Raw genomic sequence first — 17,298 nt, 5'->3', positions numbered from 1 at the left:
GAGATCTGGGGGGGACACCTCAATGTGCTCCCATCCCTCTCGTGCAGCCCGAGGCCATGCCTGCCCCTTGGGAACCAGCCACACTCCCAAACAGATTATAATCTAGGGCCGAGGCTATGGCAGAGAGAGGCTGATAGATCCTCTGCTCCAAAATGCCCATTTAACAGAGGATGTGACTGAGGCCCAGAAGGAGAGCAGTTTTGCCCAGGTGCACACAATTTTGGAGTGAAGGAACGTTTCTCATGCCTACGACAAGGTGGCAACTGGAAGGCCACCACCAAACGTTGGGTGCCCCCAGGCTCATGGGCAGGGCAGGGCCAGGCCAGAGCCAGCAGCCATCTGTCTCCTAGGCCTGCCAAGAGGCCTTCTCCTCCCTTGTGCCGTGGTAATGAAACCCACTGCGGGCGATCTCGAAACACTGCCCCGGAAGGAGGTTCCGCTGGCCATGGCACCAGCTTTCAGTTCCCAACTGCCCAGCCTGACAACTCAAGTGGCCAAGGCCTTTTCTGCTCCGGCCCCGGGTGGACAGACACCACCTCAGCCGATGCCAGCCATGCCTGCCCCCAGCCATCTGGACAGAGAGATGAGCAAAGGGCTGGACAGGATCACCCTGGCAGAGGCCTGCTAAGAAGACACGGACTCCTGGTCCCTGCCCAAGCCTGGCAGTGAACGTGCGGCTGGGATGCTCGGTGGCAAGGTAGCGGCTTTCTGCTCCTGGGTCTCAGTTTCCCCACACATAGTGGAGGATATTGGTGATACAGGTGTCCCTCTCCCCACAGGTACTTAAAAAAAAGAAAGAAAAGCCACACCAACCCGAGGGGAACACCTTCCAGGGCGGGCAGGGCTCCTGTCCTGCAAGAGCCCTCAATCAAATGCTAAGTGAAGGCAAGCTGACGAAAAATGCAGTGAGTTCGAGGCCACCCTGAGACTCCACAGTGAATTCCAGGTCAGCCTGGGCTACAGTGAGACCCTACCTCTAAAAAACAAACAAACAAACAAAAGACTGTTTCCAGGCTGGAGAGATGGCTAAGCAGTTAAGGTGCTTGCCTGCGAAGCCTAAGGACCCAGGTTCCCCTCTCCAGATACGCACAAAGGTGAGGCGAGCGCAATGTCGCACATTCCCACTAGGTGGCGCAGGTGTCTGGAGTTCCATTACAGTGGCTGAGGCCCTGGCACAGCAATTTTCTCTCTCTCCTCTGTCTCTCTTGCTCTCTCTAAAATAATTTTTTTTTAAAAAGTCCATTTCAGAGGGTACAAGCCAGGTGAATGACTCTTGAGTGAGAGAGAGCATCCTGGCCTGGCCCAGCTAAGAGAGCACACCAGGAGAGCCTGGATCCAGACAGTGGAGTCAGGTACAGCCTAAGGTGATAGTGAGCGGCTGCAGACCCTGTACACAGGGCGAACCAAGAACCAACACGTCTCCCACCCAAGGAGGCCTGGGGCCGCTGCACACACAGGCATGCCCATGAGAGGGGCGCAGGGAGAGCCTGGGCAAAGAGCTTGATGCGTAAAAACAAGGAGGCGCCCTGGATAGAAGGTGCCCTTGACCTGAGGTGGGGAGCAGTGTTACAGGATGCAACGCGCAGGTCAGATGCCCACACCGCGGTAAGGTGCGCGACAACAGAAGTTACTGTTTAAAAACCAAGCTCAGCCGAGCGTGGTGGCGCACGCCTTTCATCCCAGCACTCGGGAGGCAGAGGTAGGAGGACCGCCGTGAGTTCGAGGCCACCCTGAGACTACAGAGTGAATTCCAGGTCAGCCTGGGCTAGAGCGAGACCCTACCTCGAAAAACGAACAAACAAACAAACAACAAGAACAAGCTCTCTGAGTCCTAATCTGGCACAAATGTACCCTCACCCAAGGGGTGCCCTGGCATAGTAGCACATGCTCAAGAACGCACAGCTGCCCCCAGAGCACAACTGAGGACATCCAAGGGTGAGAAGGGGTCTGGAAACAGCTGGCCACCGGATCTGCAGAGGATAGAAACAAACCCACAAGACCCTCCGCCATGTCACCACGTGACATTCCCGACTCAAATCCAACAACAGAACTCTTGTCTTATAGCTCTGGAGGCCAGAGGTCCACAGGGCACGGACTCTCTGGTGGGCATGGGCTCTCGGCAGGAGCCAGGGGAGATTGCTAATTCTCGCTCCTCCCAGCTGTGAGGCAGCTCGCTGTCCTGGGCAGACGCTTGGTTCCCCTCTCTGCCTCCACCATCACATGACACCTCCCGTGTGTCTATGTCCAAATTTCCCTCTTCGTTGGAGACCAGTCATCTGCTTAGGACCACCATAATCCAAAATGACCTTATCTTGGATGGATTACATCTGCACAGACCCTGTATTTCAAATCAGAAGGGCATGTGCAGACCCCAAGAAGACATGGACCTGGGGGAGAAATGATTCAACCAACTATATTTGCCTACTGTCAAAAGATGATGGGCTTCCAGAGACCCAAGTTCGATCTCCAAACCTGACTCTGACTGGCCAGGTCTCCTCAGCTGGATCCTGAGCTTTCTCAGTGACTCTGCCCCCTGTGAGAGGACAACCTGATTTGATTGCCCAGGTCCCTCCCAGCTGAAAAACTGGCCAATTTAAAGCAGTTAAAAACCAGCACAGACCAGGAATCAATGGTAAGACCCTATTGCTGAAGATTCCACACACTTGGGCTGCAAGGCCACTGAGAAATCCTGCTGGAACTGAGCTGATAACCTTCTCCATGTAGACCAGCTGACAGAAAGCTGGAAGAAGCCATTCTACATGAAGTTCAATGGGAGAAAGATACACCACCAGTGAAGATACTCAACAGTGGACACTGCAAGCCTTATAATTGGCCAGCCAGGCCAAATGAGCCAATGGGCGCAATAGTGGCACGTCTGTCATGGTGGAAACCAACTGCCTTCCAATTGGACTGGAGGCCCGCTCCATGGGAGGGAATACATCCCTGATACTGAAAACTTAAAACAGGAGTTGTCATGAGCCCTAGGGGTGTAACGTCTGCTGGTGTCTGGATAAATGTATATATTATGCTTATCAAACTGCCCAGTAAGCACTTCTCTTAATATTTATACCCTTATATTAACGCTACTCTCACTTTGGGTAGAGAATCTTCTCTTTTCAGATGGCAGTGACCTTGGGACGACTCAGAAGGTATCAGGGTGCTGGGAAGAACTGACTGGAGTACCGAGTAACATCTCGATCACACCTTCCAAGGCTCAGGGTCTAATGCGGAAGAGGTGGCGGAAAGAAAGTAAGAGCCAAAGGAAGGGTAGGACTCCTTACAACGTGCTCCCTCCAGACAAAATATTGGCCTCAATATCCATGACCTCATAATGCCTGACACTACCTACATAATAAGACCATCATAAGAGGAGGGAAGGATCATGGCATCCAAATAGAGGAGAGAATTATTGAGATGGGGAGTGGATGTGATGGAGAATGGAATTTCAAAGGGGAGAAGGGGGAAGAGGGGTATTACCATGTGATATTTTTATAATCATGGAAAATGTTTAATAAAATTGAGGGAAAAAAATCAGTGCAGAGCCGGCATGGTGGCGCATGCCTTTAATCCCAGCACTGGGGAGGCAGAGGTAGGAGATCCCCATGAGTTTGAGGCCACGCTGAGACTACATAGTGAATTCCAGGTCAGCCTGAGCTAGAGTGAGACCCTACGTCAAAAACAGCAACAAAATCAGCACAAACTCATGCTTTCCACAATGTCAATAGCATGAATGCATGCACTGAGTTGGCAGATGTGGACACATCTGTTCTCTGCGAGGCCCCTTGGGGCCTCCTTCTCAGTCTCTAACACGGGGCTCCAGCAGAAGCCATTGAGTCCAGGGCTGGGACAGGCACAAGAGTATGTGAGTCTGGAGCCATCCGTAAACAATGCTCAAAGAAAGGAGGGGAGCAAAGGGAGGGGTACAGAAGCTGACCTCAAAGAGGCCCCCATGTCTACAGCGGGAACAATTTGACAAACAGATTAAGTCACTGCAGCACTGAACCCATGACGTCACATGGCCACACTCTGCTGTAAGCATCTGTAGGAAGAGTAAATGAATAAACAAAAGGGAGAAGACAGTCATTTCCGTGAGAAATTACAGTTAATAAATGCAGCAGAAACGACATAAATGGACAATTACCATTAGACCAACCACCACCATTATGGGCAGCAATGATTGATGGATTAGCAGAAATTAGTAGGTGAAATTCTGAGAAATATTTGGATATTTGTATCATGTCTAAAATATCTGGGCCAGGTGTGGTTGACACATGCCAGCACTGAGGAGTCAGAGGCTGTAGAAGGATAGCTGTGAGTTCAAGGCCAGACTGAGACCACACAGTAAATTCCCAGGTCAGCCTGGGCTAGAACAAGTCTCTACCTCGAAAAACCAAAAATAAAAAATAAAAATCTGTTCCCAAACATTAAAAACCTCAGAAACAAAAATCTTAACTTGAATGCAGACACCTGGCTGGCATTACTAGCTCCGCATAACCGAAGGGAGCGTCACCAGCAGGAAGACGCTCTGCCCTCTTGTCTCCCCTGATGCGATATACTGAGGAGGGTGGGGTGTCACTGCGACCAGAGTGTTCAAATGCAGGATTTCAATCTGGTCACAAGAAAATGAGATTGCTAGCCAGGTGTGGTGGCACACGCCTTTAATCCCAGCACTTGGGAGACAGAGGTAGGAGGATCACAATGAGTTCAAGGCCACCCTGAGACTACATAGTGAATTTCAAGTCAGCCTGGGCTAGAGCAAGATCCTCAAAAAACAGAAGGAAGAAAGGAAGGAAGGGAGGGAGGGAGGGAAGAAGGGAAGGAGGAAGAGAGGGGGAAAGGAAAGGAAGAAAAAGAAGAAAAGATAGAAAACAAGATTGCTGACCATGTCCTTCAATCTAAAAAGGAGATCACAGAGACCAAGAAAGCTTAGGAACGGAGACCGGCTAAAACCTACTTGGCAAGTAATGCTACTAGGAGCATGAGTCCAAGAGACACTCGTGACAAAAACCAAGGACATCCAACCCGGTCGGTAGTTCAGTTAGTTATTACATTGATGAGCATTTCTTGGTTTTGACACTTATCTATGGTTCTATAAAGCCAAGCTTCTTCAAACTGTGGGCTGCCACTCCATATCAAATTATGCAACTTTAGGTGGGGGTAGCAAAAACACTGGTAATAGGAAAGGTTTCTGGACACTCAGTGACCAAAAATTAATTCAAGGGCTGGAGAGATGGCTTACGGTTAAGCGCTTGCCTATGAAGCCTAAGGACCCCGGTTTGAGGCTCAAATCCCCAGGACCCACGTTAGCCAGATGCACAAGGGGGTGCACGCGTCTGGAGTTCGTTTGCAGTGGCTGGAGGCCCTGGGCGCCCATTCTCTCTCCCTCCCCCTCCCTCCCTCCCTCCCTCTCTCTCTCTCTCTCTCTCTCTCTCTCTCTCTCTCTCTCTCTCCCTCCCTCCCTCCCCCCCCCCCTCCCTCTCTCTCTGTCACTCTCAAATAAATAAAAATAAACAAAAACTATTTTAAAAAATTAATTAAAAATCAGGTATGTAGTGGATCCAAGGTGTTTCTGGAAGCGTCTGCCTGTGTTGTATCCAGTGACAACACAGCAGCTTTGAACACAGAGCTTGTGCACTTAGCCAGTGAATCAATGAACACTGCCTGAAATACTGTGGCTCAATTTCAAAACTACCGTGTGCTGTGAATTTCAGCATTTTTGCTGTACATACAGACTTTTCTGCTTGCATAGAAACGATGGCTTAATTACAGAAAATGAAGACTTTTCGTATTTTCCTACTATCATTCCCAAGCATGTATCAAATTAGTATATCTTGGGATTGCACTGTGTTAAATATTGATGTTTGAGTTGCTGGCTTGAGTATTATAAAATATTGTTCAATGAATTTTGGCTTGGGAATAGAATAGAATTTCCAACAACTTCTGAAACAGCCCCAAACACAACTTCTGTCGTGTTGAACTACATAACTATGGGAAGTGACATTCTCAACAATTATGAAATCAAAATATCCATGCTAAAGATGTTCTACATCCCATAGATCAAACAGTCAGCCAAGGCTGAGTTCTACATTTAAAAAAAAAAAAAAATAGCACAGCCAGGGGTGGTGGCGCATACCTTTAATCCCAGCACTTGAGGTAGAGGGAGGAGGTTCACTGAGAGTTCAAGGCCACCCTGAGATTGCGTAGTGAATTCTGGGTCAGCCTGGGCTACAGTGAGACCCTACCTCAAAAAACCAAAAAAAAAAAAAAAAAAGTTGGGCTGGAGTAAGGTACTTGCTGCAAAGCCAAAGGACCCAGGTTCGATTCCCCAGGACCTATATAAGCCAGATGCACAAGGGGGCGCATGCATCTGGAGTTCGTTTGCAGGGGCTGGAGGCTCTGGCGCATGCATTTTCTCCCCCCCCCCCTCTCTCTCTCTCTCTCTCTCGAAAATAATTTTTTAAGTAATAAATGAAAAAAGAAGACGCATTAGGCGACCATGGTGGCGCACACCTTTAATCCCAGCACTCGGGAGGCAGACGTGGGAGGATCGCTGTGAGTTCGAGGCCACCCTGAGACTACATAGTGAATTCCAGGTCAGCCTGAGCCAGAGACAGACCCCGCCAGAAAAAAAGAAAAAGAAAAAGTGCATGTATTTCATTAGCATGCAAATTTGATTTTGACTTTAATAAGCACTAGAATTATATTCATACCAAAGAATAATTTTAAAATAAATTTCTTTATGACTTTTTATTAGTAAAATGATGAATTTGTATACTATTTTATATATCTTTATACCCAGTGTCACATCAGTTTCTTAAGTAAAAAGGGATTCTGATCATTGAGGGAAAAAAAAAGCTTAGGCAGCCCTAACGTACAGCATTAACCACCAAGAGCAGTGAACGTGACGGTGCGGGCTGCATGAGCCCATGTGCACGGTGCGGTGTGCAGACGTAGGACACAGAGGTACCCGTGCATACATGCTACCAGACCTGTGCATACCACATACATACATACATACATACATACGTAGAAATGCTACCGGGGCGTGTGTGCAGGGGAAACGCGGGGACTTTAGAAGACAAGAGGGTGGGCAGCAATGGGGAAAGGGAGGGGAAGAGAGCAGCGGGAAGAAAAACGGTCCTTTGCAGTTTCAGGCAATGTGCTGAGCTAAGGATCCGATTTTCACAAAAGGATTACTAGATTACATTCTTTACCACAGGCAGCTGTCCCTGTCAAGTAAATCATCATTGCCTTACATATATATATATCGCCTTTCATCCCACGGCCCTGTTCTCCAGCTAGGACCAGCCTGGGAACGGCTTCGGTTCAGGAAAGGGAGGGGAAGTGGGGGGGGGGCGTGTAGAGAAGGGATCAAGCTGTGCCCCATTCAGGGATGAAGAAACCAGGGCTGGGGCCCAGCTGAGGAAAAGAGGAACCCAGCTCCAGGAGGGGATCTGCGGGTGGTGTGCACACTCTGGGCTAAAGGAAGGCCAGGGCGTAAGACAGGGCAGAGGCGGCCCGGGCCTTGGCCACCCCAAGCCAGCGGGAGTGGGTGATGTTGACAGTTCTCAGGCTGGGGTGGGCGAGGCTGCAAGGGCCTCACCCCTGGGTGACAGTGTCCTCATCCGGGAGGTATGCCTGGCACTGAGATCCGAGAAGCAATGCCACAAACGACCCAGTGTCTGCCACCAAGCTCTGCTCTCGCTCCCCTGCTGGCCACCCGGAAGCGCGCCAGGAGGAAGAAGCGGGTTTCGTGGCGCCGCGGGAAACGACCGATTCCAAGGAGAGATGCCCCGCACATCTCTGCTACGGGCTGCTCCCACACGGGGGAAAGGAATACCTGCCGCGGGTCCGCGTGGAGCCAGGCGGGAGGGGGGTCTCAAGGCAGAGGGGAGTCCCTAGCACCCTGGCCCTGTGCTGCCCAACCAATGCAGGCACGATGCCAAGTCCCTCGGGCACGCGTATGGTCAAAGCAGAGCCGGCATCACTGTCGCGCAAGCTGAGGACAAAGGAAATCCACAGGCAATGGAGAGATGCCACAGGTGACAGGATCACGCCAGACTGCCTTCAGAGAGGCAGGGCTCCCACGGGCCCGGAAAGACCAGCGGGACGGGGAGGAGCAGTGCCAGGGGAAGACAGAAAGCGGGCGCCAGGGGGAGAAAGCGGGCGCCGAGGCACACAGCTTCAGAGCGGGCACGGGGGTGAGCGGGCCACCCGTTACCGTGCTCTGAATGTGAATGGCCCTGCATGTGCTCAGAGGGCTGGGGGGGGGTCTGCATACCCGCAAGCAAGTTTTTTTTTGGGGGGTGTTGCTATTATTATTTATTTAACAAAGAGAGAACATGGGCGCATCAGGGCCTCTTGCTACAGCAAACAAACTCCAGATGCATGCTGTACCCACTCCACGTCTGGCTTCACGTGGGTACTGGGGAATCAAACCCAGGCTGAAGGGCTTTGAAAGCACGTGCCTTTAACCACTGAGCCATCTCCCCAGCCCCAGGAGCAAAAGTTTTAAGTAAACAAAGCGAAATTTTTTAAATGTATTTATTTGCAAGGAGCGAGAAATAAAGTGAGAGAATGGGCACGCCAGAGCCTCTAGCTGCTGCCGATGCATTTCAAGGGCACACGTCACTTTGTGCATCTGGCTTACATGGGTACTAGGGAATCAAACCTGGGTTGTTAGGCTTTGCAGGCATGCGCCTTAACTGCTGAGCCATCTCTCCTGCTTGAGGTTCTTCTTAACTTCCTCACGATGCAGGATATTTGAGAGCATGGGTCACCTTGGGTAATACAAAACTCACCCTGCCCCTTTGGCCAGAACCCCAAACATCCTGGGTGCTCATGAGCTGAATCCCATGGCACTCCTCATGCCCCCTTGACTGCTGCCACCCCCACCCATCCCTAGATCTCTCTGCTGCTTCCTTCTGGCCTCCCCCAGTCTGCCCAGCATGGGGTGCTTTCCTTCAAACCTACGTAGTCATCAGTTTGGGGGCCAGAGGGATGGTTCAATGAATAAAGCGCTTGATACGCAAGCAAGGACCTGAGCTGGGCTCTCCAGAACCCATGTAAATGCTGGACGTGGCCAGCATGAACTGGAATGCCAGCACTCGGGAGGTGGACTCTCTAGGACTCGCTGGCAAGCTAGACTAGCTTAACTGGTGAGCTAGGTGGACAGCGACGGTAGCACCAGGCTGGAGAGACGGCGCAGCGGTTAAGGCACTTGTGTGTACAGTCTGCCAGCCCAGGTTCAATTCCCCAGTACCCACGTAAAGCCAGATGCACAAAGCGGCACGTGCACTTTATACAGTGGCTGGAGGTTCTGGCGCACCCATTCTCTCTCTCAATCTCTCTCCTTATAAATAAATAAACATATTTTATGTATTTGAGAGCAACAGACAAAGAGAAAGAGGAAGAGAGAGAGAAAATGGGTGCGCCAGGGCCTCCAGCCACTGCAAACGAACTCCAGACATGTGTGCCCCCTTGTGCATCTGGCTAACATGGGTCCTGGGGAATCAAGCCTCGAACTTGGGTCCTTAGGCTTCACAGGCAAGCGCTTAACCACTAAGCCATCTCTCCAGTCCCTACCCTTTCCTTCTTAAGCTAAGCATCTTCATCAGATTTCCTCAAGTCCTGACCTGACTTCGGGCTTGATTGTGAACTAGCCGCCCCCAAACTTCGCAATGTCCTTCAGACACATCTCCTTAGAAGCCCCATCTCACTTTAGGGATGCGTTTTGCTTGGAACAACAAAGACAATGCTTTCTCAGCCCATCTGGGCAAGGAGGCAGGCTTATGATTTCCCGTCCACCCCAGGTTGACACATGGCCTCAAAGCAAACGACAGCGCGTATCACAAGACTCTCACCACACACCCCCAAACACACACACACCACACACACATACCACACACCCCCAAACATATACATACCACACACCACACACACACACACCACACACACACACACCACATACTACACACACACCATACTATACTACACACAGACACACACACACACACACACACCAGTGGCCTGCAACCCACTGTACGAGACAAGCCCTTCAGCATCAACAAGACCCAAGAAGGTTCCTTGGTGTCCGTCACCTAACTGCAAACCCGTGCAAGGCACACCAGACAACCTGAAGAGACACGGCCACTGCGGGGCGGGGGGGTGAGGGGGGGCGTGGGTGAGGCGGCACTGAAGCCTCCTCTGGACCTGGTCACCTGGCAGACGGGCTACATTCGGAGCAGCTGCAAACCACAAGGGCACTCACGCCCAGGCGGTCCTGGAGGCTATCCTGTGACTCCCTTCTGGAGCCCAAAGCAACAGGTTGTCCTAATACACGGGCCCAAGAGCTACGGTGATATAAGGACAAATTCTGCAACAAGGGACCAGCCCCATGGAGCAGCTGCCGTCTATAGTGGCCATGGGGACAGGGCGTGGCCTGAACCCAGGGGGTCAGCTGCAAGGCCCGGACAGTGACCAGCAGCAGAGGCGGAGGAAGCCCACCCGTGCAGCGTGAGGAGCTCAGAGGACCTGGGACTGAATGTGTGAAACAAAGACCCCAAATTGGGGCAGGAGGTGAGGCAGATTAGAGAACCCCACTACCTCCAAGTCACCCCATGGCAAAAGCTGGGTCCCAGGGAGGAAGCCCCGCCGCCCGCACAGTAGAGCGGGGCTGACCTCTGGGGTAGGGAAAAGAGGAGAGATGGACTGAAAGGGGGGGACATTAACTCAAAGTGGCCCCTGCTTGGCCTCCTGCTAAAATAAAGGCCTCAGCTCCCCGCACCCTGCAGGAAGATGCTCTTCCGGGCCTCAGACGCTGAGAGAGGGGAGCAAGCCGGGCCTCCCGTGGACGTCCCCCTCCCAAGCAAAATAAGAACAACAGGAGAAGCCCCATGTAGCTGAAACCCGAGTAGATGCCAAGGGGCAGCAGGAGGGAGGCGATTTACGGCCAGGAAAACCGAGCCCTTGGCCAGATGTGGCCTTAGGTGGGGGGGGGGGGGGGTTTAGGTGTCTGCGGGTGGAAGGGCTCCCTCCTCTGGTCACCCCAAGTCAGCCAGCCAGGCTCTGAGATGAGAGTGGGGTGCAGCTCCCCATTCCCCCAAGGAAGAGCGAGAGGGGCCAGGACCAACCTGCCTGCACAGCCAGGGACCAGAAGCTCGGAGGACAACGGAGGGGGGGGGGCCACAGATCCTGGAGAAGAGACCCAGGGAAGCGCCAGGAAGAGGTGGGTGGCTTGGCTCAGTGCAGGGGCTCTCCCCACCCAAGGATTCCCAGCACGCGTGACTATAGGAGGCGCGGAGCTAGACCTGGCGGGAGACTCGCTTCATTCCTGGCCGAGGGGACCCCGGGGCTCACCAGCCGCCTCAGCACAAACAGCCCCTCTCCCTGGCCGCCTCCTGCCACCCCGGGGCCCGGCGCTGGGCACCAGCCTTGGACAACCACACGCCAGGCCGCGAGTGAGAGTCCTGCGGGGCGGGGCGAGAACCGCGTGCCAGGCGCCGGCTTTCACACAGGGCACGGCAGGACCATGGCGGGCGGAAAGGCCAGCCTTGAGGTCCCAGGACCCAGACACCTGACTCGAGGCCCAAGGGCAGCAGAAGACCCGAACAGGGAAACCGAGCTGTCACTCCGTGAGAAATCTAGGGGGCTGGGGAAGGGAAGGGGCAGGAAGTCAAGCCCCCTGAAGAGATTCATGCAGAAATCCCTGTGACAAGAGGGGGAATTATTTCCTTGGAAAAAAATTAATAAAAAACCCTCCCTTACCGGACCCCAGGGGTATTTGGCTGTAAGCTGATGTAACAGGGAGAGCAGAAGCCAAGGGGAAGGTGCTCCCCCACTCCTCACACCACAAGCCTTCTGCCAGGAGCACAACGGGGGGGGGGGACTGCAGCTGGAACTGGGGGGACACGAGCCAAGCAGGATGTTGGAGCCTGGGAAGCAGGCTGAGCAAACCAAGCTGGCCGGCTGGCAGCAGCAGCCTTTGAAATGGCAATGCAGTGCGGGCGGGGGGGGGGGGGGGGCCATGAGGCCCACATGAGTGTCTGGCACAGGCATGGGCAATGTAGGCACGGGGGTGGGGGGCACAACCTGTGAGAGGCAGGCAGCGGGGTGTTGTCCACCAGCAAAGCTGGCTGCAGGCAGGGCCAGGTGTGGGGGGTCAGGCGGGGTACGTCCAGAAGGTCAGGATGTGATGGGGGCCGTCCAGTGATTAGGAACGGGGGCCTAAGAGGCAGCATCCCCCTGACTCTTTTTCTTTTTTTTTTTTTTTTTTTTGAGGTAGGGTCTCGCACTAGCCCAGGCTGGCCTGGAATTCACTACGTAGTCTCAGGGTGGCCTCGAACTCATGGCGATCCTCCTACCTCTGCCTCCCGAGTGCTGGGATTAAAGGCGTGCGCCACCACGCCTGGCTTCCCCCTGTCTCTTCACACAGATATGCCCACATGGGCTCCCGAGCCCTAAGTCAAGGTGAAGGACCAGGACCTCAAGAAGCCCAACTTGCTGAGAAGCCCAGCAGCCACTGATGCCCGCAGCGTGCACCAGAGGAGCCTCCTAGAAAGGGAGTCCAGCCAGAGCCCTTGGAGCAGAGAAGCCCGGGGTAATAACTCTAGCTCAGTAGGCCAACTGGAACCCCAAAGATACCCTACTTTTCACCTCACCCTTCCTTGTTCTGTGCCCTCATGGCACTACCAGCCAATGGGTGATTCTGAGCAGCTGGGACCACCTGGCGCCTCCACAGAATGGCTAGGACCCGGGCTGGAGAGATGGCTTAGCGGTTAAGCACTTGCCTGTGAAGCCTAAGGACCCTGGTTCAAGGCTCGACTCCCCAGGACCCACGTTAGCCAGATGCACAACGGGGTGCAAGCATCTGGAGTTCGTTTGCAGTGGCTGGAAGCCCTGGCGTGCCCATTCTCTGTCTACCTGCCTATTTCTGTATCTCTCTCTCTCTCAAATAAATAAATAAATAAATAAGTAAAAATATTTTTTAAAAAAAAGAATGGCTAGGACCCACCCCTGCCTCTGGCTTGGGGTACTGGTGGGATGCTGGAGGTGATGGGGGGCATCGCATTGCCACCCCCGCCCACTCTCACTCCATCCCCTTGCTTCTGCGCACCGATGAACAATGGGCAGAGGCACTTGGCGTCTAAGTTCTGGCCGGGGGACCGTGCTCAGGGCAGAACAGGACGGGTCTTCTCTTCTCAGTGCTCTGATGGTGGGAAAATGGTGAGAGTGTCTTGTCTTTTCTATGCGTGTGTGTTCATATGTGTGTCCATATGTGTGTGAGACACGGCATATGCACATGCATGTCTCTGGGTCTACAGGCCAGAGGACAACCTTGGGTACCTATTTCTTTTTGGTTTTTCGAGGTAGGATCTCACTCTAGCCCAGGCTGACCTGGAATTCACTATGGAGTCTCAGGGTGGCCTGGAACTCACGGCGATCCTCCTACCTCTGCCTCCCAAGAGCGCTGGGATTAAAGGCGTTCTCCGTTCCACCCGGCCTGGGTGTCATTTCTCAGTTCATCGTCCTCTCCTGTGAGGAGGGGCCTCTCGCTGGCCTGCAGTTCACCCATCAGGCTGGCCCGGCTGACCAGCGAGCTCTAGGGGTCCTGTTGTCTCCACCACCTCAGCGCTGGCGTCACAGGCACACACAGCGCTCCTGGCATTTTTATGCAGGTACCAGGGACAGAACTCTGGGCTTGCAAGGCAGGTACTTTTACCAATGCAGCGCCACCACACGCAAGCCTAATCACTACAAGAAAAGCTAGCAAAAGAATGTCCGAGTCTGGGCTGCAGAGATGGCCTAGCGGTGAAGCGCTCGCCTGTGAAGCCTGAGGACCCCGGTTCGGGGCTCGATTCCCCAAGACCCACGTTAGCCAGATGCACAAGGGGGCGCACGCGTCTGGAGTTCGTTGGCAGTGGCTGGAGGCCCTGGCGCGCCCATTCTCTCTCTCTCTCTCTCTCTCTCTCTCTCTCTCTCGCTCTTTCTCTGTCACTTTCAAATAAATAAATAAAAATAAACCAAAAAAAATTTTTTTAAAGTCCGAGTCAGAATTCAAGGGTCAGTTTAGTAGCCTGTCTTTTGAAATGCTGGATGCGTCCTTGACATCTGTAAGCCTCCAGCTCCTTATAGGTCGCAAGGGGACGGCTCAGTTACTGACACAGCCCGTCAGGAAGACCCGGTGAGACCTCAAAGCTGAAAAGACTTAGCAGGAGCAGAGACAATACACGCAGTGCTTGAGAAAAGAAATGACCCTGAGATGGCATCTGCTTTGTGGCCAGCCTTTCAGCCCTGCTCAGCCACGACTAGCGGCGGAGGATGGTATCAGGCACTGCCGCCGGGGAGCAGAAAGGAGCAGGCAAAGTGACAAGTGACAGGGACAGCGGAGCCAGCCCGATCCCAGGCTCACGCAGGGCTCCCTGAGGGCTCGCTACTGTGAGGTGTAACATGTCCTTGGCCCGGGGCTGCTGCTCATCTCAGCCTGGGGCCCCACGTCCCTCCTGCTCCCCCATACCCAGTAGCACCCACACAGACTACCTAGCAAGGTCCTTGGGGCGCAGCTGAGCTTCTTCAGGGGCCCTGGTCTCCGCTCTGGCCCCTGTGTGGCCCTGGACACCTCTATTGGGACGCACCTAATGGAAACAGCTCCCTTCAAAGAGCCTGGTATATGAGGCTGCCCTGTCCCTGCCCTTCCACATACCCATCCCTGAGCCAATGACATGTGGGGGACCTGTGCCCTTGCATCAAGCGCTGGACGATACCCCCAGAGCAAGAAGAGCTGGACGTAAAATAAAACCACCAACAGGGTTTCTTCTGCCATCTAGTGGCCAGCCCGGGGAAGAGCAGGCAGCACAGAAAGGCCACCGCCACTGTCCCTACAACACGGGCACAAGGACTGGGCAACCATCTGGGCGAGGCAGAACCTATAAGGAGGCGGTGAGTGTGAGAAAGAGTGGAAAAAGAAAAAAGATGCGACGTCAATGAGACACGAAAATCCCGCTAGCTCTTCTCTCTGAGGCTGCGGGAAGAAAGAGGAGATGGGAAGAAAACCGCCGGAGCGGGGTGTCCACTCAGCAGGTATGGCCTGGGACTGGAGAGGACAAGAGAAGTAGGACACCGGCGCTGACCACAGCCATCGCCCTGGGTGGCCTCTCCTCGGGTCCTCTGTGCCCTGCAGCTGCTTGCCCTGTCACTCAGCACAGCCGGCGGCCCCCAAGCTGCGACGCTTGTCCTCACGCTGCCCCCCTCCCTCCACCCGGGCCGGCGTGCCTGCCTCTCCCACACTGCACACGACGGACCTCCCTGCAGCTTCCTTCCGCCCTAGGCTGTGATCGCCTTTATTTTCTTGTTGTTTATTTTTATTTATTTGAGAGTGACAGACAGAGAAAGAAACAGAGAGAGAATGGGCGCGCCAGGACCTCCAGCCACTGCAAACGAACTCCAGACGTGTGCGCCCCCTTGTGCATCTGGCTAACATGGGACCTGGGGAATCGAGCCTCGAACCGGGGTCCTTAGGCTTCACAGGCAAGCGCTTAACCGCTAAGCCATCTCTCCACCCGCGCCCCCTTGTTTTAACCAGTTAATCTGTGTTAGCCTATCAATGGCTGCTGGCCCTCCAGGCCAGCCCAGAGTGGATCTGAGGTTCCTATACGCCTGGCCTCCCACTCTGAAAGATACAGCGCCCTGTTGCTGGCACAAAGCATCCGACCAAAAGCAGCTCACAGGGAAAGGTGGTTTATTTTGGCTCACAGGCGGAGGAGGGGAGCTCCATGACGGCAGGAGAAAGGATGGCATGAGCAGAGTCTGGACAGCCCCTCTGCCACAGCAGGTGGGTGGAACGCTGCTCACGAGGGTGAGCTAAGCTCTGGCAAGGGGCAGCTGACTGCAACGCCCCTAAGCCCGCCCCAGCCACACGGGCTCCACCTCGCAAACTGCCATCAGCTGGGGACCGAGTACTCAGAACACCTGAGTTTACAGGGCACACCCAGGGCACACCACCAGAGACCCTGAACAGTCGTTTGCCATGCCATCACCAGGCCTCCCTCCACCCTTCTACAAGGCCATCAGTCTGCCAACTTGCCCGTGGGCCTCAAGACCCCAAAGCAGCTTCGTCGGGAGACAAGCAGACTCGCCCACCAAGCCCGCAGGGTAGAGAATCGGGAGACCCAGGTCCCTTCCTTCCTCAAACCTGGACGTGTCCTCATCTGTTCACGAGGGATCATCGCAAAAGTCCCTGTGAGGCCCAAACACCGCCGTCAGTTTATACTACAGTGCTAATGACTGGTAACAGCGAATTGCGTGATTGTTCCCAAGACACAGTCTTTTTTGAGAGAGAAGACAGTCTCAATCCCTCGCTCACTTCTTCAAGAGTAAAAGCACTCTGAATTTATATGCCAGAGAGGGGTGGGAATGCTATTTTTTTTTTAAATTTTATTTATTTATTTGCAATCAGAGAGAGAGAGAGCAAGAGATGAATGGGCCCGCCAGGGCCTCTAGCCACTGCTAACGAACTCCAGATGCGTGTGTCCCTTGTGCACCTGGCTTACGTGGATCCTGGGGAATAGAACCTAGGTCCTTTGGCTTCGCAGGCAAACGCCTTAACCGCTAAGCCATCTCTCCAGGCCGGGAATGCTATTTTTAACAATGTGACTTGTTTAGCTCTGTTCTAGCCACAGCCTGGGGGTCAAGGCCAGCACTGGTTGACACAGGAAGGAAAACGCTTGCCTGCAGCCTGGCCCCCAACAAGGTCACGGTGGCCACCCCCCTCATGTGACACCTTCTGGGAGCCGCTCCAAGGATCAGCCCCGGGAGTTGACGCCGTTTGTGAGTGAGGAAGTGAGCCCCGGGGCAGCTCCCATAACCCATGCTCACCGGGAGCTCCGCAGCCACAAGTGTCCTGCCAGGAACGGAGCCAGGGCAGCTGGCTGGCCCCGCTAGGACACCCTATGACACGGGGGGAGGGGGGAGGTGCTCAGCAGGGGGTCGTCAACAGAGCCCCCTCTCCTCACTCACATCCCATCTCCACACTCCCTGCTCCCGACCTCACAACAGGTTTCCTGCTCCCGTCTCAGTGGGGCCCATCACAGACGCTGTTTGATTCTCTCAACCTGAAAGCATTGATTATTGTGGAGTTCAGGGGAAGGGGGGGCACCCGCACTGGTGGAATGAAAGCTCTAGAAGGATCTGGAATCCACACCAAATTACATCTGGAATTTCCTGTGGGAAGGGTGCTAGGGCTGGGCAGCTGGGTTAGGGACTCCCACACTTTCCCAGTGCTCTCTCTGTCTTTCTCCGGCA

The sequence above is a fragment of the Jaculus jaculus genome, chromosome 23, assembly GCF_020740685.1.
Source record: "Jaculus jaculus isolate mJacJac1 chromosome 23, mJacJac1.mat.Y.cur, whole genome shotgun sequence".
In the NCBI taxonomy this organism is placed as follows: Eukaryota; Metazoa; Chordata; class Mammalia; order Rodentia; family Dipodidae; genus Jaculus; species Jaculus jaculus.
The sequence above is the reverse complement of the archived record's forward strand: the minus strand, read 5'-3'. Positions refer to the sequence as shown.